Source organism: Schistocerca cancellata, chromosome 10, assembly GCF_023864275.1.
Source record: "Schistocerca cancellata isolate TAMUIC-IGC-003103 chromosome 10, iqSchCanc2.1, whole genome shotgun sequence".
NCBI classification, from domain to species: Eukaryota; Metazoa; Arthropoda; class Insecta; order Orthoptera; family Acrididae; genus Schistocerca; species Schistocerca cancellata.
The window spans coordinates 122,552,820-122,577,213 of NC_064635.1; the positions used below are offsets into that span (position 1 = coordinate 122,552,820).

Below are 24,394 nucleotides of genomic sequence, written 5' to 3' on the forward strand. Positions count from 1 at the left end.
TGCATTAGATACATATTTCAAAGAATCAGTCAATGTAGTTGCGAAACAGTATACCTTCTTTCGTACAAAACGTACGGCAGGTCAGACTAATCGGGAGTGGGTTGCAACCTTGCAAGGCCTTACTAGGGATTGTGCTTTTGAGTGTCGATGTGGACTCCCTTGTTCAGAAACTATGGTGGTGATGCAATTGCACAGAACGTTTCTGATGTTCGTATACGGGAACAGATTTTGAAACTAGTCAATCCCTAACATCAACAAGTGATGGACATATTGGATCGGCAGGACACACTTGACTTTGCTCAGGAATCATTTGTCGTGTGTCAGGTTAACCGGCCCGCCGGCGAGTTGCACGGAGTAGTAAACAGCCCTTGCGCCCGGCCGCGCCGCTGCCGCCAGGCTCTCAGCCTCGTGTGCCGCACTGGCAAGCAAATGCAGTGCTCAAATCCTACCCGGTGCGCTACTAGACATTCGCGTGAGAATTGCCTTTCACGCCAAGCTATTTGCTTTTATTGTAATAAAAAAGGACATGTTCAGAGTGTTTGCCAGAAAAAGCTCAGATCGGAAGCTCAAAACCAGGCCCTCAGTGTCAGTTCACGTTGCACGAGACAGTCGCTCTTGTCATCAGCAGGACAATAAACTTTTTGTAGACTTGGACATTAACGGCAAAGTGATACCATTCCAGCTCGATACCGGAGCTGCAGTTTCACTTATCAATCAAGACACGTACAGACAGCTGGGCTCACCTCCGTTGTGTGCCGCAAATGTTAAGTTAACTAGCTATTCAGGTCAAGGGATCCCTGTGTTAGGACAGTGCAGCCTTCTTGCAACATACAAAGGACAAACGAAACTTGTGTCATTTTACATACTTCATTCTTCTTCTGCAGTGAACTTGTTTGGTTTCGATTTATTTCAGTTTTTTAACTTGTCTATAGTAAATCACGTCCTATCAGTGAACCAGACTGTGCCTTCAGACAGTGTTTCTCATCTATGTGAAGAATTTGCAGACATTTTTGCACCGGGCCTCGGTTGCGCTAGGAACTATAAAGCACATTTGGAACTGAAAGTAAACGTGCAACCGAAATTTTTCAGAGCGCGCAATGTTCCCCACGCATTGCGTGATAAGGTCGCAAAAACATTACACAATTTGGAATCACAAGGTGTAATTGAACGTGTGCAGGCTTCTCTCTGGGCATCACCCTTAGTAATTTTGCCAAAACCTTCGGGAAAATTGAAACTTTGTGTGGACTTCAAGGCAACAGTGAATCCACAATTAGCGATTGCAACTTTTCCTTTACGCTGCCCGGAAGATCTTTTTGACAAACTGTGCCCGGGTAAATATTTTTCGAAGTTGGACCTAGCAGATGCGTACTTGCAAATACCGGTGGACGAAGAATCCCAGCGCGTTTTGGTGGTTAACACGCATCTTGGGTTGTATCAATTCAAACGACTGCCATTCGGGTGTGCATCCGCCCCTGCATTGTTTCAGCAATATCTACGAACTGTTTGTGCGTCGGTCCCTACTGCAACAAATTTTTGGCCAATCTCAGAACATTATTTCAGGTCTTGCGACAAAATGGTCTTCGTTTGTGGAAGGACAAATGTGTGTTTTTTGCTCGTCACTTACCCTACCTGGGACATGTACTCAATGCCCAAGGCATACATCCCAGTCCCACACACCTTCGTGCCATACAAGACTTGCCTTCGCCGCAGAATTTGAAGCAGCTACAGAGTGTGCTAGGAAAAATAAATTACTATAACAGATATGTGCCACATGCCTCTTCCATTTCAGCTGCGCTTCATCGCTTACGCCGTAAGTGTGTTCCGTTCATCTGGACGACGGAATGCGAACGCGCCTTTCGCCAGTTGAAATCGGCGTTGCTTTCCAATACTTGCCTTATGCCATTCGATCCCCAGAAGCCCCTTTTGTTGATGGTGGATGCATCGGATTTCGGGATCGGTGCTGTGCTTGCGCACAAATATGGATCACACGATCGCCCTATTGCCTTTGCGTCCAAATTGCTCTCGTCTGCACAAAGAAATTATTCACAGATCGAGAAAGAAGCATTGGCTCTCGTATTTGGTGTTACAAAGTTTCATGATTTCTTGTATGGTCATCACTTTACCATCATCACAGACCACAAACCTTTGACATCGCTTTTTCATCCGAACAAGCCTGTACCTCCACATACAGTGCAGAAATTCATTCGCTGGTCTATTTTCCTCTCGCAGTACCACTACGATATCTTGTATCGGTCCACTGCTAAGCACAGAAACGCCGATGCGTTGCCCCGCTTGCCTGTTGCTGAGGATAGGGCATTTGATTCCTCTGAACTTGCTTGCATGTTCATTGATTCGGAAACTGATGACGTGGTCGAATCGTTTCTGATTGATTTTCGTCGTGTAGCTACTGCCACAGCTGCCAACCCTGTCCTTGCTACCGTTCTGCATTTTGTTGCTACGCAATGGCCCTTGTCAAAGTCACGGATCGGGGATCCGTTGGTTCGCCGATTTTTTGCTCACAAGGAGAGACTTTTTGTTCGATGTGGTGTTTTGCTGTTGCGTTCTGATAATGACCAGTCCAGGGTCGTGGTCCCACGTTCGTTACAGTCCTCTGTCTTACAGCTTCTCCACCAAGGACATTGGGGTATAGTGAGAATGAAGCAACTTGCTCGTCAGCACTGTACTTGGTTCGGAATCGATGCCGCGATTACGAATATGTGCTCTTCTTGCATGGTGTGTGGCCAACAACAATCAGCACCACCGTGGAAATTCTTTGCATGGCCGAAAGCCACTTCCCCTTGGCAACGCTTACACATCGATTTTGCTGGTCCGTTCTGGAATGCTCAATAGTTGGTTGTGGTAGATTCATTCAGTAATTTTCCTTTTGTTGTCCGGATGTCTTTCACGATGTCATCTGCCACCATTGAAGTGTTATATGCTATCTTTTGCATTGAAGGTCTTCCACAGCCTATTGTTTCCGACAATGGCCCACAATTCATGTCCGCAGAATTTCAGTCATTCTGCAAGGCCAATGGTATTCAACATCTGATGTCCACGACGTTTTCGCCACAGTCAAACGGTGCCGCTGAACGATTGGTCAGGACTTTCAAGTCACAGATGTTGAAGTTAAAAGAGTCACATTCTCGGGAGGACGCGTTATTGCTCTTTTTGTCCTCGTATCGCTCTCAGCCCCGGAATGGTCGCTCGCCGGCTGAGTTGCTCCAAGGTCGCCCTTATCGAACCTTGATGTCTTTGCTACATTCGCCGCATCAGGTTCCTGTACAGCGGCAGACACCTGCTTTTGCCCCAGGCGACGTTGTCTACTACCGCCACTACCGAGGTTCACGGTGTTGGCTCGAAGGGCACATTCTTCGCTGCCTCGGACGCGCTATGTATCTGGTTTTGGGGGCCTCTGGTGAGGTGCGCCAGCATCTCAACCAGCTGCACCTCTGTCGTCGCACGGGATCTGCCGCTCCCTGTCTGCTTTCAGCGACGGTGCAGTTCGGTCAACGCCCTGGGGACTCATCTACTGGCTTGCCTCAGCCCCAGGTATTATCGACACTGCCTTCAATTTTGCCCCATGGTGACACGCCGCCACCACCGCCCCCGCCGCCTGTTCTCCCATCGGCGACGCCCACTGTGGACGCGTCGCTGCAACCGCCGGGCGCCTCCCTGGGTCACACGCTGCCAATCACTTCCCATGACCAGTTGTCCTTCGACATGGAACTCTTGCCTGCTCCGGACCATATGTCGTATTTGCCTGCAGGGTGCCCCGGCCCGATGGAGGTCGACCCTTCAGCCCCTCCCGTTTCTCTGCGGGCGCATACACCGCATGTTGGCGTGCACTCTGGAGCAGGTTTTCAGGCATTTCCTAGCTCCCCACGGTCCGAATGGCAGGGTGCAGGTGGCACAGCCTCGCCTGTTGTTAGGCTCCCCACCTTGTCACATACGTCAACATGGGGTCCTCCCCACGGCGGGCGGAAGCCTTATGCCACAACCGTATGCCGATTTGCGGGGGAGGAATGTGGTGTCACTGCCACACACCACACTTGCTAGGTGGTAGCCTTTAAATCGGCCGCGGTCCGTTAGTATACGTCGGACCCGCGTGTCGCCACTATCAGTGATTGCAGACCGAGCACCGCCACACGGCAGGTCTAGAGACACTTCCTAGCACTCGCCCCAGTTGTACAACTGACTTTGCTAGCGATGGTTCACTGACAAAATACGCTCTCATTTGCCGAGACGATTGTTTAGCATAGCCTTCAGCTACGTCATTTGCTATGACCTATCAAGGCGCCATATTCAGTTACTATTGTTATTGTGAATCATGTACCGTCAAGAGCGACGTTCATCATTAATGGATTAAAGTTAAGTATTCCACCAGCTACGTCCATTTTTTCTAAATTCTAATTTCCTTGTCCTGTTCCAGACCTCACGCCAGCCTGTGTGAGCTAAAACGCGTGCCTTTTGGCCTCCTCTAGTAACACGGTGTTGGCTCTCCTGCCAACCACAACAAAGAGTATTACATTTAAATGGGGTTTAGCAACTGTTATGATCTTGCTCATCTTTGGAGCAGAAGGAATTATGAAGCATCCTTTGTGGAAAAGGGTTTTGTTCATGCAGCAGCTGGAGATACTCCTCACGAATCACAGGTGGTCATTGAGACTGACCTTCGATACTTTGGAGGTACGGAACCAAGTGAGAAGGTTGCATCTTAAAAGTGCTAAAGGAAGCAAAAGAAGGCAGTACAATATGGGATGTAGGGAGTGAACATTATAAACTTAAGTTTTCCTATAATAAGCTGAGAGAGTAGTTGCAGAAAGTAGGAGGTACAATCCCATATTCTCTAGTACAGAGGAAGAGAGGATAGCTGAATGCTGGTGGTAAACTATTATAAACCATGTCTGGCACAGCAAATGATGATATTTCAAGTTTGATAGTAAAACAAGTCAAATGCAAGAAGTAGCAGGACACAGAGAAACAATATTTGACTGGAATATGACTTAGATTATGGGTATGGAGCAAGGATTGTTAAATATAACTAAAATGATGCATAAAATAACAACTGAATTGCAGCAATATGCTAATAGCACAAAGATAACCTTGAATAAGGATTTATGTATAATACAGAATCACCTGAAAAATTACATAACAAAGTAGTATTAGCAAACAGTTTAACTGACAAAGCAGAGTAGGAAAAATTCAAGAAGCTACCAACCATGCTACAGATTAACAATTAAACACTACGCCGTTAAGACCAAAACATTTTTCCAAGGATCACTGGAGGCAGGAAAGGAATTTCCCTCATGTCTGCAGCATGTTACTTCCATAAATAATAGCAATGTAGCCTTTTACTATCATGTTTTCATAGTTAAAAAATTATTCTGATAAATCACATATATACATTAATGTACAATTCCCAGTAACTAGCTTTAAGTCACAATTTGAATGTTAACGAGTCACGCATTTCTAATTGGATGGAGTCTTATTGAAAGATGGATTAAATTCTCAGTTAATAAAGTATTACTTGTATCTAAATGACTGGAATTGCACATAGTTCTATCAGCAGAAGATCTTGGTAAGCATATAAATGAAATTATTACTATTTGTCCTCCACAAGTAGTTCAAATGGATCATGTGTCATGTGGGGTACAATTATTTTTGAGGAATATGAATGTGCCAGAATGTAAGAAGGTAGTCATAAAGCCACAAACACATTTTCAGCGAGTCTGAAATCATTGGGTTTATTCTGTGTACAAGCCACAAACAGTAATACGTAATTGGTTTAAAAAAACTTTTAAAGAAATGACAAAAGTGTAATTGCAGTTTAGGGCTATTTAATCAATTGAACAGAATGTGATATAGCAAGAGTAGACTTTCAATTCCCGGCAAACATCACGAGTACTACAGTAATTACAAGAGTACAACCAATATCATACTGGCCAGAAAATCCTTTCAGCATTTTTACCTACTCAGAATAATTCTTTTCTAAATCATACACTAGATGCTTTGGCACTACAAGGCATAGATAAATTAACTTGTGCATATAATGGGAAAATCGCTATCGATCAAATGTCAATAAATGTTCAGGAATATCACCATGAGTGAAACCAGAACATGATTACCATTAGTATAACAGCCACTAGTATGATCGCACTAATAACAGTCATACCTTCCCTAATGCATAAAATAACAGAAACAGGGTTAAAAACCACACACAAGATCTTCTGGAATGGATTGTAGCAGAAAGAAAAACAGAAATTGTAACACAGGTTAAGGTGGTAAAGAATTCTGTAAGCAGAGTAAGATTTTTATATTCATGTTTTTTTGTTGTTGTTGTTTTTCCTAAAATTCAGGATGAATTTTTTAAGTGGATTGGAATATGTAGCATACCAACCTTGAACAAGGCAGCAAGCGGTTAAAATTGCTGAAATGCCACAGTGACGCTACCTCATTTACAATACAGTAATGTCAACATGAGGCACGCACAAACAATAATATTACACCACCAAGACTGAATCAGGTGAAACACAGCATTGACACTTCTGGTGAAGCAGACAGCGGACCTCTGCAGAAACATAATGGGACAGAGCAGCTGGACAGGATCATGTCACCTTAGTTACATGATGGAGGAAATGCTGTTGTTAATGCAACAATGCAACCAAGAGCTTTTACAAACTAGTCCTATACTACAACAAACTTGTTTGATACCTTCATAGCACTAAGAATAATATTGTCATGACAAGTAATGTCAGATAAACATTAGTCACTATTACATTTGCACTCAATTCCCTGATTACAGCAAAGTAATGTCTGGCATAAGTCTGTTGTAGACTGCCTGCACAATACTGATCAACAACAGCCTCTACTAAGAGTGATGGCTACTTCACCATAATGACCAGTTGCAGAGTTCAACACCACAAACTGCTGCTGATACAAATGAGTCTTCCCTATAATTCGGGTCACGACACCAGACTCCAACAGACTGATCTGGACCTACCTTAATGGCATGTCATGATCGTTGTCTACACGGCTACAATCATTGCAGTTCGACAGATAATGTAGAATGGCTGTGAGCGAGAATGGACAGAGAACCTCTGAAATCAGCATATGTAAACCCAACACATGTCATCACTCACTGTTGCAGCATTGCAGTACGGCCAGTGCCTGAGCCACCAAGAGTGGCAAACCGCCAGCAGAAGCTGGCCACGAATGGGGGGGGCATCAACTGTCTTTAGCGGGCTGCAGGCTCTTACAATGCAAATCCGTGACAGGCATCGAAAGTCAATGTCAACAGTGAGTCAAGACACTAACTCTAAGTTATAGAAATAAATAATCAATTCTGAATCTTCTTTCACTGCGTCTACAGGTGACAAGGTATCACCAACTAGTTCTGAGGAAAATTGGCAAGGCTGAACCATCTCTGCTTCCACTCTCTAAACAACTGCCTCTTGCAGGACCTTACTAATTGAATAATAGCTACTAAAAAGGACTAGCTTAAGATATTTGTATAGTTTCTAGAGATTTTTGTTAACGTATACCTTTACACCCCGTTCCCTCTTATGAACCATGGACTTTGCCGTTGGTGGGGAGGCTTTGCGTGCCTCAGCAATACAGACAGCCGTACCGTAGGTGCAACCATAACGGAAGGGTATCTGTTGAGAGGCCAGACAAACGTGTGGTTTCTGAAGAGGGGCAGCAGCCTTTTCAGTAGTTGCAGGGGCAACAGTCCGGACAATTGAATTGGGCTTGTATCATTAAACAAAACGACCATGCTGTGCTGGTACTGTAAATGGCTGAAAGCAAGGGGAAACTACAGCTGAAATTGTTCCTGGGGGCATGGAGCTTTACTGTATGGTTAAATGTTGATGGCATCCTGTTGGTTAAAATATTCCGGAGGTAAAATAGTCCCCATTCGGATCTCCTGGCGGAGTCCACTCAGGAGGATGTTGTTATCAGGAGAAACAAAACTGGCATTCTGCGGATCGGAGCATGGAACGTTAGGCCCCTTTATCAGATAAGTAGGTTAGAAAATTTAAAAAGGGAAATGGATAGATTAAAGTTAGATATGATGGGAATTAGTGAAGTTCGGTGGCAGGAGGAACAAGACTTCTGGTCAGGTGAATAAAGGGTTATAAATACACAATCAAATAGGGGTAATTCAGCAGTAAGTTTAATAATGAATAAAAAAATAGCGCACAGGTAAGCTACTATGACCAGTATAGTGAATGCATTATTGTGGCCAAGATAGACACAAAGCCCACACCTATCACAATAGTACAAGTATATATGCCAACTAGCTCCGCAGATGAGAAAGAGATTGAAGAAATGTATGATGAGATAAAAGAAATTATTCAGATAGTGATGGGAAATAAAAATTAAATAATTGTGGGTGACTGGAATTCAATAGCAGGAAAAGGAAGAGAAGAAAAAGTAGTAGGTGAATATGGATTGGGGATAAGGAATGAAAGAGGGAGCCTCCTGGTAGAATTTTGCACAGAACATAACTTAATCATAGCTAACACTTGGTTTAAGAATATGAAAGAAGGTTGTGTACATGGAAAAGGCCTGGAGACAGTGGAAGGTTTCAGATACATCTACATCTACATGATTACTCTGCAATTCACATTTAAGTGCTTGGCACAGGGTTCATCGAACCACAATCATACTATCTCCCTACCATTCCACTCCCGAAAAGCACACGGGAAAAACGAACACCTAAACCTTTCTGTTCGAGCTCTAATTTCTCTTATTTTATTTTGATGATCATTCCTACCTATGTAGGTTGGGCTCAACAAAATATTTTCGCATTCGGAAGAGAAAGTTGGTGACTGAAATTTCGTAAACAGATCTCGCCGTGACGAAAAACGTCTTTGCTTTAATGACTTCCATCCCAACTTGCGTATCATATCTGCCACACTCTCTCCCCTATTACGTGATAATACAAAACGAACTGCCCTTTTTTGCACCCTTTCGATGTCCTCCGTCAATCCCACCTGGTAAGGATCCCACACCACACAGCAATATTCTAACAGAGAACGAACGAGTGTAGTGGACTTGTTGCATCTTCTAAGTGTCCTGCCAATGAAATGCAACCTTTGACTCGCCTTCCCCACAATATTATCTATGTGGTCTTTCCAACTGAAGTTGTTCGCAATTTTTACACCCAGGTACTTAGTTGATTTGACAGCTTTGAGAACTGTACTATTTATCGAGTAATCGAATTCCAACGGATTTCTTTTGGAACTCATGTGGATCACCTCACACGTTTCATTATTTAGCATCAACTGCCACCTGCCACACCATACAGCAATCTTTTCTAAATCGCTTTGCAACTGATACTGGTCTTCGGATGACCTTACTAGATGCTAAATTACAGCATCATCTGCGAACAACCTAAGAGAACTGCTCAGATTGTCACCCAGGTCATTTACATAGAACAGGAACAGCAGAGGTCCCAGGACGCTTCCCTGGGGAACACCTGATATCACTTCAGTTTTATTCAATGATTTGCCGTCTATTACTACGAACTGCAACCTTCCTGACAGGAAATCACGAATCCAGTCGCACAACTGAGATGATACCCCATAGGCCTGCAGCTTGATTAGAAGTCGCTTGTGAGGAACGGTGTCAAAAGCTTTCCGGGAATCTAGAAATACGGAATCAACTAGAGATCCCCTGTCGATAGTGGCCATTACTTCGTGCGAATAAACAGCTAGCTGCGTTGCTCAAGAACGATGTTTTCTGAAACCATGCTGATTACGTATCAATAGATTGTTCCCTTCGAGGTGATTCATAATTTTTGAATACAGTATATGCTCCAAAACCCTACTGCAAACTGCTGTCAATGATATAGGTCTGTAGTTCCATGGATTACTCCTACTACCCTTCTTAAACACTGATGCGACCTGCGCAATTTTCCAATCTGCAGGTTGTATATGATTGCTACGTAGGGAGCTATTGTATCAGTGTAATCTGAAAGGAACCTAATCAAAAACTTTCAAGTCCAGGAACAGTAGGTACACCTGTACCTCCACGTACAATGGCTACAGTGAGCCAACCATTACCGTGTGAAAATGTATCATTAATGTCAATACTAAAATTAAGTCTACACCCACAGAAAACACAAGGTCTGTCGACAAGTGCAGTGGCAGCAACACTCTTGACTGGTATGCGGTTCTTCTTATCACCGGCTGTTGTCGCGAACTCTATGTTCTTGATGGTTTTATAAACTGTCTGTCTTGAACGACGCCGAAGTCTCCTGTAAGGCATCGTGGCAGCGTCCAATGCAGTTGCCTGTGCAGCAGCACGACTGAGCCTCTGCGCGGCTCTCGCTCGCTTATATAGTATATGGTCGCCGGCGCTGAATTTTTCCAAGTCCGTATTGACATTAATGATACATTTTCACACGGTAATGGTTGGCTCACTGTAGCCGTTGTACGTGGAGGTACAGGTGTACCTAGTGTTCCTGGACTTGAAAGTTTTGTTGATAGAGACATTATTGCCTATCGTACCCGGAGGCACGTATACCTAAAGCGACCTGTATACGCGTCCGGGATAACACATTTTTGACCAAAAATTATCTTCACAACGCAGAACAGGGAATCAGCGATCATAAAGCAGTTACGGCATCGATGATTTCAGCCGTAAATAGAGATATTAAAAAGGGTAGGAAGATTTTTCTGTTTAGAAAAAAATGACAAAAAGCAGATTTCAGAGTACCTGTTGGCTCAACACAAAAGTTTTGTCTCAAGTACAGGATAGTGTTGAGGATCAGTGGACAAAGTTCAAAACCATCGTACATTATGCGTTAGATGAGTATGTGCCAAGCAAGATTGTAAGAGATGGAAAAGAGCCACCGTGGTACAAAAACCGAGTTAGAAAACTGTTGCGGAAGCAAAGGAAACTTCACAGCAAACATAAACATAGCCAAAGCCTTGCACACAAACAAAAATTACGCGAAGCGAAATGTAGTGTGAGAAGGGTTATGCAAGTGGTGTTCAATGAATTCGAAAGTAAAGTTCTATGTACTGACTTGGCAGAAAATCCTAAGAAATTTTGGTCTTATGTCAAAGCGGTAGGTGGATCAAAACAAAATGTCCAGACACTCTGTGACCAAAATGGTACCAGACTAAAGGCCGAAATACTAAATGTCTTTTTCCAAAGCTGTTTCACAGAGGAAGACTGCACTGTAGTTCCTTCTCTAGATTGTAGCACAGATGACAAAATGGTAGATGTCGAAATAGACGACGGAGGGATAGAGAAACAATTAAAATCGCTCAAAAGAGGAAAAGCCGCTGGACCTGATGGGATACCAGTTCGATTTTACACAGAGTACGCGAAGGAACTTGCCCCCCTTCTTGCAGCGGTGTACCGTAGGTCTCTAGAAGAGCGTAGTGTTCCAAAGGATTGGAAAAGGACACACGTCATCCCCGTTTTCAAGAAGGGACGTCGAACAGATGTGCAGAACTATAGACCTATATCTCTAATGTCGATCAGTTGTAGAATTTTGGAACATGTATTGTGTTCGAGTATAATGACTTTTCTGGAGACTAGAAATCTACTCTGTAGGAATCAGCATGGGTTTCGAAAAAGACGGTCATGTGAAACCCAGCTCGCACTATTCGTCCACGAGACTCAGAGGGCCATAGACATGGGTTCACAGGTAGATGCTGTGTTTCTTGACTTCCGCAAGGCGTTCAATACAGTTCCCCACAGTCGTTTAATGAACAAAGTAAGAACATATGGACTATCAGACCAATTGTGTGATTGGATTGAGGAGTTCCTAGATAACAGGACGCAGCATGTCACTCTCAATGGAGAGAAGTCTTCCGAAGTAAGAGTGATTTCAGGTGTGCCACAGGGGAGTGTCATAGGACCATTGCTATTCACAATATACATAAATGACCTGGTGGACGACATCGGAAGTTCACTGAGGCTTTTTGCAGATGATGCTGTGGTGTATCGAGAGGTTGTAACAATGGAAAATTGTACTGAAATGCAGGAGGATCTGCAGCGAATTGACGCATGGTGCAGGGAATGGCAATTGAATCTCAATGTAGACAAGTGTAATGTGCTGCGAATACACAGAAAGATAGATTGTTTATCATTTAGCTACAAAATAGCAGGTCAGCAACTGGAAGCAGTTAATACCATAAATTATCTGGGAGTACGCATTAGGAGTGATTTAAAATGGAATGATCATATAATGTTGATCGTCGGTAAAGCAGATGCCAGACTGAGATTCATTGGAAGAATCCTAAGGAAATGCAATCCGAAAACAAAGGAAGTAGGTTACAGTACGCTTGTTCGTCCACTGCTTGAATATTGCTCAGCAGTGTGGGATCCGTACCAGATAGGGTTGATAGAAGATATAGAGAAGATCCAACGGAGAGCAGTGCGCTTCGTTACAGGATCATTTAGTAATCGCGAAAGCGTTACGGAGATGATAGATAAACTCCAGTGGAAGACTGCAGGAGAGACACTCAGTAGCTCGGTACGGGCTTTTGTCAAAGTTTCGAGAACATACCTTCACCGAAGAGTCAAGCAGTATATTGCTCCCTCCTACGTATATCTCGCGAAGTGACCATGAGGATAAAATCAGAGAGATTAGAGCCCACACAGAGGCATACCGACTATCCTTCTTTCCACGAACAATACGAGACTGAAATAGAAGGGAGAACCGATAGAGGTACTCAAGGTACCCTCCGCCACACACCGTCAGGTGGCTTGCGGAGTATGGATGTAGATGTAGATGTAGAGTATACAATCTGGACCTGAAGGTTTGCCTGTATCAAGCGATTTGAGTTGCTTCGCAACCCTTAACGTATCTACTTCTAAGAAACTCATGCTAGCAGCTGTTCGTGTTTCAAATTCTAGAATATTCCATTCATCTTCCCTGGTGAAGGAATCTCGGAAAACTGCGTTCAATAACTCCACTTTAGGGGCACAGTCGTCGGTAACAGTACCATTCGCACTGCGCAGCGAAGGTATTGACTGCGTCTTGCCGCTGGTGTGCGTTACATACGACCACAATTTCTTCAGATTTTTTACCAAATTTCGAGACAATGTTTCATTGTGGAACCTATTAAAGGCATCTCGCATTGAAGTCCACACCAAATTTCTCGCGTCTGTAAATTTTAGCCAATCTTCAGGATTTCGCGTTCTTCTGAACTTCGCATGCTTTTTCCATTGCCTCTGCAACAGCGTTCAGACCTGTTTTGTGTACCATGGGGGATCATGTGGTGTTACCTTTTTATTTATCTTCTTCTCATTAATTATTGAAACAACATCACTTTGACATGTAATTTTAATTTTCACCAAAAGCACATTCAACACAGCGGGAAAATACACGTCTTTCGTCTCAAGACAAGAGAGAGAGAGTCCTCCATTAGTTCTTAAAAACAAACAACTACGCAAAAGTAAAAAAAAGAACAAAATTATTTATAAAATCGGTCGCTGGCGCAGCGCTCTTCGGCGTGCGCGATCGTAAATTATAACTTTGCGGAAGTCAAAGTACCATTACAGGTTCTGTCAACGATGCTGCAGATGGTGAGCTCTGCCTTCATCTCATAAGCAAGACCGGCAGCCTTCACCAAATCAGATAGCCGCTGGAATCCAGAGAGAATTTCCTCAGATCCAAAGCGACACGTGTCATTAATGCCGACATGTGCCACCACCAGCAGCTGGCTGCACCCTATGCTCTTCATGGCATCCGGAAGGACCCTTTTCACATCAGGAATGACTCCAACCGGAATGCACACGGAGTGCACACTGGATTTCTTCCCCTCCTTAGCCGCCATATCCCTAAGGGTCCCCATTACGTGGCTAACATTGGAGCTCCCAACTACCAATAAGCCCACCCTCTGCGATTGCCCGGACGTTGAAGGCTGAGAATCATCCTCTGAAACAGGGCAGGCAGCTGCATCTGGCTCAGCCAGAGACAGTACCTGAAACCTGTTTGTCAGACGCACCGGGGAGGCTTTCTGATCAGCCCCCGGGGACATCTTTCGCTGCCTGCCATGCCTTGGAACAACCTCCTAATCAACCACAGGCGAGGGCTCAGCCCCACTGCGGGCAGCAACCGGGGCAACCACAGTGGCAGACCGATCTGGGGACAGAAGGGACGAGGTTGACATCCCCGTGATACCCAAGTCCGGCTCCCCACAGTGGTGCTCATTGGCAACAGCCTCAAGCTGCGCGACCGAAGTCAGCGCCGCCTGCAGCTGTGAGCAAAGGGATGCCAACTCAGCCCTCATCCGAACACAGCAATCACAGTCCCTGTCCATTCTAATCGATGTTGAACAACAGTTACTGAAACACGAGTCCGTGCCTAGATAACGCAAGGGAAACACGCAAAGAATGTATGAACTAACCTGTACAAATGCCTAACGACTGCACTACAATCCGCCTGAATTTATGATTACAGTAACTAAAACTCGAAATTACACCTCCTATACGAAACTATGTAACAAATAAGTGAGCTAGGAGTATACGACTTGCTCCTGGCAGCTGCTTATCCAAAGGCGGCAGGGAGCACACTGGCTGTGACCAACCGACACTGGCTGTTCAAACCAAAAATAGAAGACAAATGACTACGCGAATTTACACTATTCGGGATAGATTATATAATGGTAAGACAGAGATTTAGGAACCAGGTTTTAAATTGTAAGACATTTCCAGGGGCAGATGTGGACTCTGACCACAATCTATTGGTTATGAAACGTAGATTAAAACTGAATAAACTGCAAAAAGGTGGGAATTCAAGGAGATGGGACCTGGATAAACTGACTGAACCAGAGTTTGTAGAAAGTTTCAGGGAGAGCATTAGGGAACGATTGACAGGAATGGGGTAAAGAAATACAGTAGAAGAAGAATGGGTAGCTTTGAGAGATGAAATAGTGAAGGCACCAGAGGATCAAGTAGGTAAAAAAAGATGAGGGCTAGTGGAAATCCTTGGGTATCAGAAGATATATTGAATTTAATTGATGAAAGGAGGAAATATAATAATGCAGTAAATGAAGCAGGCAAAAAGGAACACCATCGTATCAAAAATGAGATCGACAGGAAGTGCAAAATGGCTAAGCAGGGATGGCTAGAGGACAAATGTAAGGAGAGGCATATATGACTAGGGATAAGATAGATGCTGCCTACAGGAAAATTAAAAAGACTTTTCGAGAAAAGAGAACTGCTTGTATGAATATCAAGAGCTCAGATGGAAAACCATTTCTAAGAACAGAAGGGAAGGCAGAAACGTGGAAGGAGTCTGTAGAGGGTCTATGCAAGGGTGTATACGTGGACAAGGAAAAAAAATTCCCGGATTTTTCCCGGATTTCCCGGTTAAAAATACACTTTCACCCGGGTGAATATACACTTTTTCCGTGTTAAGTGACAGTATACTCTTTCTTGGCACTGTAAAACTCATCAATTCTTTGAATGTTTATGTTTTTATATACCGAAGTTTTGAAAGACCTTTGATGTGCAGCAACATGTATGCTGCATATTTCCGTATTACGAAGGTATAAATTTGAATTCCACCAAACACCGCATGTAACTTTCCGAAGCATTGAAATCGAGTCATAGCTCATTGTCACGTGATCTCGCCAGCTGATGGCAGCACACACACGTGATGTAGTAAAAAACAGCAAGATCACTCTTAAGGCGCGAGCACACAAATAAGAAAAGTTAATGGTCTAAATTAATATACGTAGCATTCACATATAATATTGGTCTCTTAAGATTAGTAAGCTGGAAGAGAACTAAGCTTCCACATATAATGTTGATCTTTTTTGCGCTTGTTACGCTTTAAGATGCATCACATAAATATGCCAGCAAAATTTTTAATAACGATGTAAATGTTTGATCTTCTGGCCTCGAAATTCTTGTAAATGGTCGTCCTCAACGAACGCTTCTCAAACTACCATTCGCAATATTTTCCTGCGACCTGTTAGAAATAGGTTCGTTTCCAGTTGGAAGAGAGCGCCAGATAATAGGCGTCACCGCGCTTTCGCAACTACGATGACGCAGGAAGCCCATATGTTCGTACGGGTAAAACATTAAAAGATTTACATTATGTCATAAAAGAAACAAGACAGCAGAGGATACTTCAAAAGCATCGGAATTTCGTGAACCATGCTAAAATGCATAATTCGGCTTAAAATGCACATTCATATGTCCAGATTTGTATGTAAATTTTCTTGGAGTACCAGTACTGTATTATCTCATGGTTGGTTCTTTATTATGGCATAATTCCATACGTGCACTTGAAATGCAGCGAACAGTTGAAACTAGCCAATAGTGTGAAATTAAACACTTCATCTCAAATAAAACAGAAAAGATTAATGAAAGCCAAATCTCTTTAGCAAACCGACAAAAATAACTTCATTGTGCTTCAAGGTGATTAATGCTTGACTGTCAGGAAGGTGGAAGTAAAATCTAAAACTTATAACATATTTCAGACTTCCGTAATTATGCGAAAGTATTTTAATTCATTTGATAACTCCCGGCCGCAAAAATCCGTTTGTCATCGTTTAACGTGAAAGCAATAAACTAAGGGGAAACAACAAAATCACTGGACGTAAACACAAGTCAGGTGGAGACGATTCATCTCCCCACCACAACTCAGACTGTTCTGGGCATCAGCGCCAGATTTACTATATTTCCGAACCGTGGCAATATTAAGTAGTGGCGCCCAGCCATACTTCTGTAACCAGAAGCGAAAGAAGGTACTATTCAAACACGACTCAACTACGCATGCGCAAGAGCTCGCCCGCCACTGCTCCAACGAATCTAATTTAAACAGTTGTCACATCACGGTCATCGGAGGCAATTTGTTGTTAGGAAGCATTGCATAGTCTTCCTAAAGCCTTTGACACACTTTGCTGTTGGCAGACGCTTGTATGAGCACTGTGTTTTGATGTTCTATACGGCGCATTTTCTTTGCAACTTAAGCTTTATTTTCGTTTTTTTTTCTCTTGTTGCTGCAGTATTTTCCCGCAATAGCGGGATACAGTAACATTCTCTGTTAGAGTATTGGTTATCAGTCAAAATCACAAAAATTTAGCTGAAAACTAAAACAATGAAAAATTCCCGGAATTCTAAAAAGTTCCCGGGTTTTTTCCCGGATGAAAAAATTCCTGGGTTTTTCCCGGATCTCCCGGTTGTCCTGGGTCATATACACCCTGGTGATGTACTTGAAGGTAATATTATGGAGATGAAAGAGGATGTAGATGAAGATGAAATGGGAGATTTGATACTGCGTGAAGAGTTTGACAGAGCACTGATAGACCTAAGCCGAAACAAGGGCCCGGGAGTAGACAATATTCCATTAGAACTACTGATAGCCTTGGAAGAGCCAGCCGTGATAAGACACTGCCATCTGGTGAGCAAGATGCACGAGACAGGCGAAATACTCTCAGCCTTCAAGAATTTAATAATTCCAATCCCAAAGAAAGCAAGTGTTGACAGGTGTGTGAAAATCACCGAACTATCAATACCAGAGAAGGAAAGTTGCTACTCACCACATAGCGGAGATACTGAATCACGATAGGCACAATAAAAAGATTCACACAATTAAAGCTTTCAGCCATTAAGGCCTTTGTCAGCAGTAGACACACATACACACACGCATGCACACACACTCACATAAACGAAACTTGTCCACACATCTGCAGTCTCAGAGAGCTGAGACTCCACTATGAACAAAGTGGGGTCTCAGCTCTCTGAGACTGTAGGTGTGTGTGTGTGTGTGTGTGTGTGTGTGTGTGTGTGTGTGTGTGTGTGTGCGCGCGCGCGCGTGTGTACTGCTGACAAAGGCGTTAATGGCCGAAAGCTTTAATTGTGTGAATCTTTTTATTGTGCCTATCGCGACTCAGCATCTCCACTATATGGTGAGTAGTAACTTTCCTTCTCTGGTATTGTTACCTTCCATCCTGGATTTTCCATTGTTTGATTTTTACCCAACTATCAGTTTAATAAGTCAGGGCTGCAAAATACTAATGCAAATTCTTTACAGATGAATGGACAAACTGGTAGAAGCCAACCTCGGGGAAGATCAGTTTGGATTCCATATAAATGTCGGAACACATGACTCAATACTGACCTTATGACTTATCTTAGAAGATAAATTGAGGAAATGCAAACCTACATTTCTAACATTTGTAGACTAAGAGAAAGCTTTTGACAATGTTGACTGGAATACTCTCTTTCAAATTCTTAAGGTAGCAGGGGTCAAATACAGGGAGCGAAAGGCTATTTACAATTTGTATAGGAACCAGATGGCAGTTATAAGAGTCGAGGGGCATGAAAGGGAAGCAGTGGTTGTGAGACAGTGTTATATCCTAACTCTGATGTTATTCAGTCTATATATTGAGCAAGCAGTAAAGGAAACAAAAGAAAAATTTGGGCTAAGAATTAAAATCCATGGAGAAGAAATAAAAACTTTGAGGTTCGCCGATGACATTGTAATTCTGTCAGAGACAGCAAAGGACTTGGAAGAGCAGTTGAACGGAATGGACAGTGTCTTGAAAGGAGGATATAAGATGAACATCAACAAAAGCAAAACAAGAATAGTGAAATGTAGTTGAATTAAATCAGGTGATGCTGAGGGAATTAGGTTAGGAAATGAAACACTTTAAAGTAGTAGATGAGTTTTGTTATTTGGGGAGCCAAATAACTGATGAAGGTCGAAGTAGGGAGGATATAAAATGTAGACTTGCTATGACAAGGAAAGCATTTCTGAAGAAGAGAAATTTGTTAACATCAAGTATATATTTACCGGGCATCAGGAAGTCCTTTCTGAAAGTATTTGTATGGACTGTAGCCATGTATGGAAGTGAATCATGGACGATAAACAGTTTAGACAAGAAGAGAATAGCAGCTTTCAAAATGTGGTGCTACAGAAGAATGCTGAAGATTAGATGGGTAGATCATGTAGCTAATGAGTAGGTACTGAATAGAATAGGGGAGATGAGAATCTGTGGCACAACTTGACTCGAAGAAGGGATCGGTTGGTAGGACATGTTCTGAGGTAACAATGGATCACCAATTTAGTATCGGAGGGCAGCTTTGTAGGTTGTAGGTTGCAGTAGGTACCTGGAGAAGAAGCTTGCACAGGATAGAGTAGCATGGAGAGCTGCATCAAACCAATCTCTGGACTGAAGACCACAACAATAATACACCTTTAAAATTATTTGTTGCATTGCTTTAAGAAATTAGTTTTCCAAGTAACTAGAAGCTGAAATTTTAGACAGTTATAATGTCATTTTTTCAGTTGTAGCAATTCTTAATATGAAAACAGAGCTTCAAATTAGAAGATTTCAGGGTTGCTACAACTTTCACCAAGTGAAATTCCCTGATATTTCCCTGATTTCCAGACAAGTTCTAACATTTTTCCCTGACAAATGTTGAGATCTAAAAAATATATAAGAGCTGTGTATTTTTTAGATGGACGAAGCAAGCCAAATGGTAGATGTGTTTTCATTAAGACCACTGTTGTTATTTTATTTCAATAAAACAAAAACCCATTTGGTGACAAACATAAGCATTTCCTTGAAGTCACTAGACAGATTTAGAATGCCTTCACTGATTTCAAAATAACGTCAAAAAAAGTAGGACTCTTGAAAGAAGTGTATAAGAAAGGGAAGAGTTGTGTAAACCAACACCATAGGTGACAGCTAATAAAATGTTGGTTCTACTAAGTTTCTTCTTGTCAGTTATTACCCACTGCATTATATCTATTATTTTACAGGTATTGTGTGAGTTTTCTTTTGAGAAATATATGAGTACATAGCATACAAATCATCAGTGACTGCCACAATTTTCTTCTTTTTACAGTCCACACTTTCTAATATATAAACTACTTTCAAGGTGTAAAATGTGCTACAATAAATAAAATGTCTATAAAATGACGCTCTGTGCAATTTACTTGTGGTGAGACAGTCGCAATTCCTGAAACCCACTGCCCGTGGTCTCTGGGCAGCCAAAAATGGAGCACCAAAGTCCTGGTTCCATGCATAAACCATGAAAATCCACCGCAATACACCACACACAGACCCGGGCTGTGGACAGATTGCAGATTGTTGAGACTAGATCCGATGGGCAGGGCCTGCAAATTAGTGGGAAATAACGGGCTTCAGATTGGCATGCTCAATCCATTAGAGATACCCACAGAAATGGCCTGTGGTTTTGGACCGTAGCAGAAATCCACTCATGTGGCCAGCTATTCATGAGTCACAGACACCGTGCTGATGAAATGAGACCGTGGTGATCAATCCATGCAACAGATGACTTGCGCAGATACTCTGAGAATCAAAACTATTGAGGATAGGTAGCAACTTGCTGTAAACATGATCGCTGAACCACAGACAGGAACATAAAAATGACAATCACACCTTCAGAACTAAATTTTCGGCCAGAGCCTTTGTCAGAAAACGAGAGCATACAGTCATTCACACAAACACTCAGACACAAGTCATGCGGACATGACCACCATCTCCGGCTGCTGTGTCAACAATCTCTGAGAATCAGGTCCAAACAAACCACTCCTCACACCTCCCTGTTTCCTGCCTCCCGTCGGCAGCTGCATGGCTAACGGTGAGAAGTGGTGGCAGGGCAGCACTGACTCAAGTGGCGGAGGGGGGGAGTGGTAGGAAGTGGAGAAGCAGTAGGACTGAGAGAGTAGGGAGGTGGCACATGTACTCAGCTGCGCCCAGCCAGCAATGATGCACGACATCTCAGTAAACAAACCATTTCATCTACAAAAATGAGATTTTTCCAGTATTGTCTTCAAATTTCCCTGATATTTCCAATTTCCCTGACACATTTGAAATTCCCACATATTCCCTGATTTCCAAAATTTGTCACAACCCTGGATTTAATGTTTCAGCTAGTAGAATATGTAGTCAGATTTGTAGTGAGAAGATTTTTTTTATTTTTATCATTTATGTCCATGTTCTCATTGAACATGCCTTGTTTTTTCTGAAGGTACGTGTCTATAGCGTAGTCTTGTAAGGAAGCAAAATATGGATGATAGGATCTGAAAATTAAAAAAGTTTTTGAAATGTGGTGCCACAGAAGAATGCTGAGCATTAGATGGGTAGAGTGAATAGCAAGTAAGAAGGTACTGGGTTGAAATGGGGAACAAATAAAATTTATGGCACAACTTCACTTAAAAAAAGGAACTGGTTGATAGAACATAGCCTCAGGTGTCAAGGAATCACCAGTTTGGTAATGGAAGGAAGTGTGGAGGATAAAAACAGTAGAGGGAGACCATGGCATGCACACAGTAATCAGTCCAAATGGATGTAGGCTGCAGTAGTTATTCAGAGATAAAGAGTCTTGCAAAGGATAGAATAATGTGGCCAGCTAAATAAAACCAGCCTTCGGACTAAAGACAACATCAAGAAGCCATAAAAAACATGAAAAATCCTTCTGAAGTTTCTTTTGATTTAATTTAGTAACTTTGTGAGAGATGATATTTACTGAATTTTATGAGAGCATGTTATTTCATATTAGTCAAGTGATATATATAGTGCACATAATCACATGTCAATATTACGAGAAGGATAGATTGCAGAGACACTGAGTCACAGATTAGCACAACAAAAAGACCACTTATCATGTAAGCATTGGGCCAGAAGGCCTTCTTCCAAAACACACACACACACACACACACACACACACACACACACACACACACACACACAAAACCATGCAAATGCAGCTCACACACATGTGAGCACCAAATCAGGCCACCAAGGTAGACTGCGAGCAACTGCACATGATGGGAGAAGCAGTCTGGCTGATGGGGATAATGAGGTGCCTGGGGTGGGGAGGGGAAGAGATAGCAGGTTCGGGTGGGGGACAGTAAAGTGGGAGCATACAGTGACAAGGTGGCGACAGGACAGAGCAGTGAGTGCATTCAGGAGATTATACAGATGGCAAAGGGGGACAGGGGGGAGGGGGGGGAGGGGGGGGAGGGGTGGTGGGAGGAAAAGGCGAGAAGTAAAAAGACTGTTGGTGTGTGGTGGAACAGAAGACTGTGTGATGCTGGAGTGAGAATGAGGAATGGGAAAAGTTGGTGAAGGACAGTGATTAACAGAGGTTGAAGCCAGGGGGATCATGGTAACTTATGATATACTGGACAGTTCAGAAAAGTTTGTGTTTGTAGGAAAGATCCACATGGCACAGGCTGTGAAGCAGTCACTGAAGTAAAGAATGTTGTGTTGGGCAGCTTGCTAAGCTACTGGGTGTTCCAGCTGTAACTTACCTACAGTTTGTTGGTGGCCATTCATGTGGACAGACAGCTTGTTGGCTGTCATGCCCATAAAGAACACAGCACTGCAACTTAGCTTGTAGATAACGTTACTGATTCACTGGTCGCCCTTCCCTTGACAGGATAGGTGATGCTTATGACTGGACTGGTGTAGGTGGTGGTGGGAGAATGCAAGGGACAGGTCTTGTATCCACATCTATTACAAGGCTATGAGTCATGAGGTAAGGGGCTGGGAGCTGGGGTAGAGTCAGGATGGGCGAGATATTGGCTAGGTTTGCTGGGAGGTGGAACACCACTGTGAGAGGGGTGGGAAAGATAGTGGATATCACATTCCTCATTTCAGGGCATAACAGGAGGTAGTTGAAACCCTGGCAGAGAGTGTGATTCAGTTACTCCAGTCTTAGGTGGTACTGAGTCACAAGGTGAATGCCCCTCTGTGGCCAGGCAGTTGGAATTATGGAGGTGGTGGGTAAGGCTGGTATTACACTATCAAATTTCTTTGTCAACGTCTAAAAAACAATGGCAGACTAAAACTCTCATAAGCACAGGCAGAACAAACAATGGGACACCACTGGACAAGATGTGATCAAATATTCGTCAAATATATTTGACAAAGATCTTTGACATGGTGCTAAGAAGGGGTATTACACTGTCATCATATTTTAGTCAAAGTTCAAGATGGCTGACAACAACAACTTATTATTAACCGCAGCGTTTGCGGAAGAGAAGTGGGGGAACAAAAGTAAATGTACCTGGGTGAAGCCGTGGGTTTTACGATGACATGATAAAAGCATTAAACGAAACTTGTTATGTGAGCTTATAGTGGAGGACATGAAGTCGTACATCAATTACTTAAGAATGGACGAGCATACATTTCTGTATGTGCTCAGTGAAGTGTATCCTCTTATCACAAAGCACAATACTCACTTAAGAACTGCTATACCTGCAGAAGACAGGCTCACTGTAACACTCCGTTTCCTTGCTACAGGAGAGATATGGTTAGGTCAAGTTAGGTTATGTTAGGTTTCTGATTTTCTTAATCTATTTTTGTATTCAAGGTGCCTCACATTGTAAAGCATCTCATCAGCTTCACACATATCTATTAATTTTGTAGTTGTCGGTACACACCAATTGTAGTTACCGGCAGTGTTTTAAAAATGCTACAGATGACAGAACGCTGCAGCGATGCTAGCGCTCCACATGGTAATCTACAGCGAGGCCCTAGATTTGATCAAATATCTGACGACATTCGACAAAGTTCCCTATTACACCATCAAATTTCTTTGACAAAGATATTTGACAAAGAAGTCTGATAGTGTAATACTGGCCTAACTGGAGAGATAGAGATATTTTTTCTGTACAACATTGGGAGGTTAATTTCAAATTGTGAAGGTGACCAGGAAGGAGGCTGTAGGTTTGGAATCTGTCAGCATTGGGAAATGTAGTGTTCAATAGTGGCAAGGCCAGAGGAATTAGCAATGTTATTGAAAAGAGAGGTGGCATCAGCAATAATGAGTAGGGCACTAAGTAGTAAAGGAACGTGAACTGTAGACAGTTGGTGGAGGAAATGGTTAATATTTTTGATATAGGAGGATAGGTTGAGCTAATAGGCTGAAGGTGTTGGTCTTTGACAATGGCGATTTTCTCACTGGGAGCACAATAACTGTTGACAATAGGGTGTCCTGGGTGGTTGTGTCTATGAATTTTAGGAAGCATATAGAAGGTAGGAGTGGTAGAGGTGAGGAGAGAGACTGACTCAGGGGAAAGACTATGTGATGGGTCTAAGAATTTGAGAAGAGACCGGAGATACTGTTAGATTTCCAGAATGGCATCACTATGGCAGGATCTGTAGTTGAACAAATCTGATGTCTGGCACAGTCATTCCATCAAACAATCCTTGAACTTTAAAACCACAATGCTGCAGCATCGTGTGTATGAGTTGTGAGAATGTGTGTGCGCATGTGTTGTGCACTACTGAAGGATGCCCTTTGGCTGAAAGTTTACTTTTCTTGTTTAGCAGTCTCTTTGTTGTGTCTGCCTGTGATTCAACATCTTCAGTATGTGAGTAGCCATCTACCATTTTCATAGATTCTTTTTATTCCATCCTGGGTTTTCCATGGG

At 42.9% G+C, this 24,394-nt stretch overlaps 1 protein-coding gene across 10 annotated transcripts in view; it reads right to left on the bottom strand.

The window, feature by feature from the left end:
* LOC126106687 (zinc finger protein 501-like) overlaps nucleotides 1-24,394 on the bottom strand; it is a 229,658-nt gene that overhangs the window by 184,439 nt on the left and 20,825 nt on the right. The gene's annotated exons all lie outside the window — the stretch shown is intronic.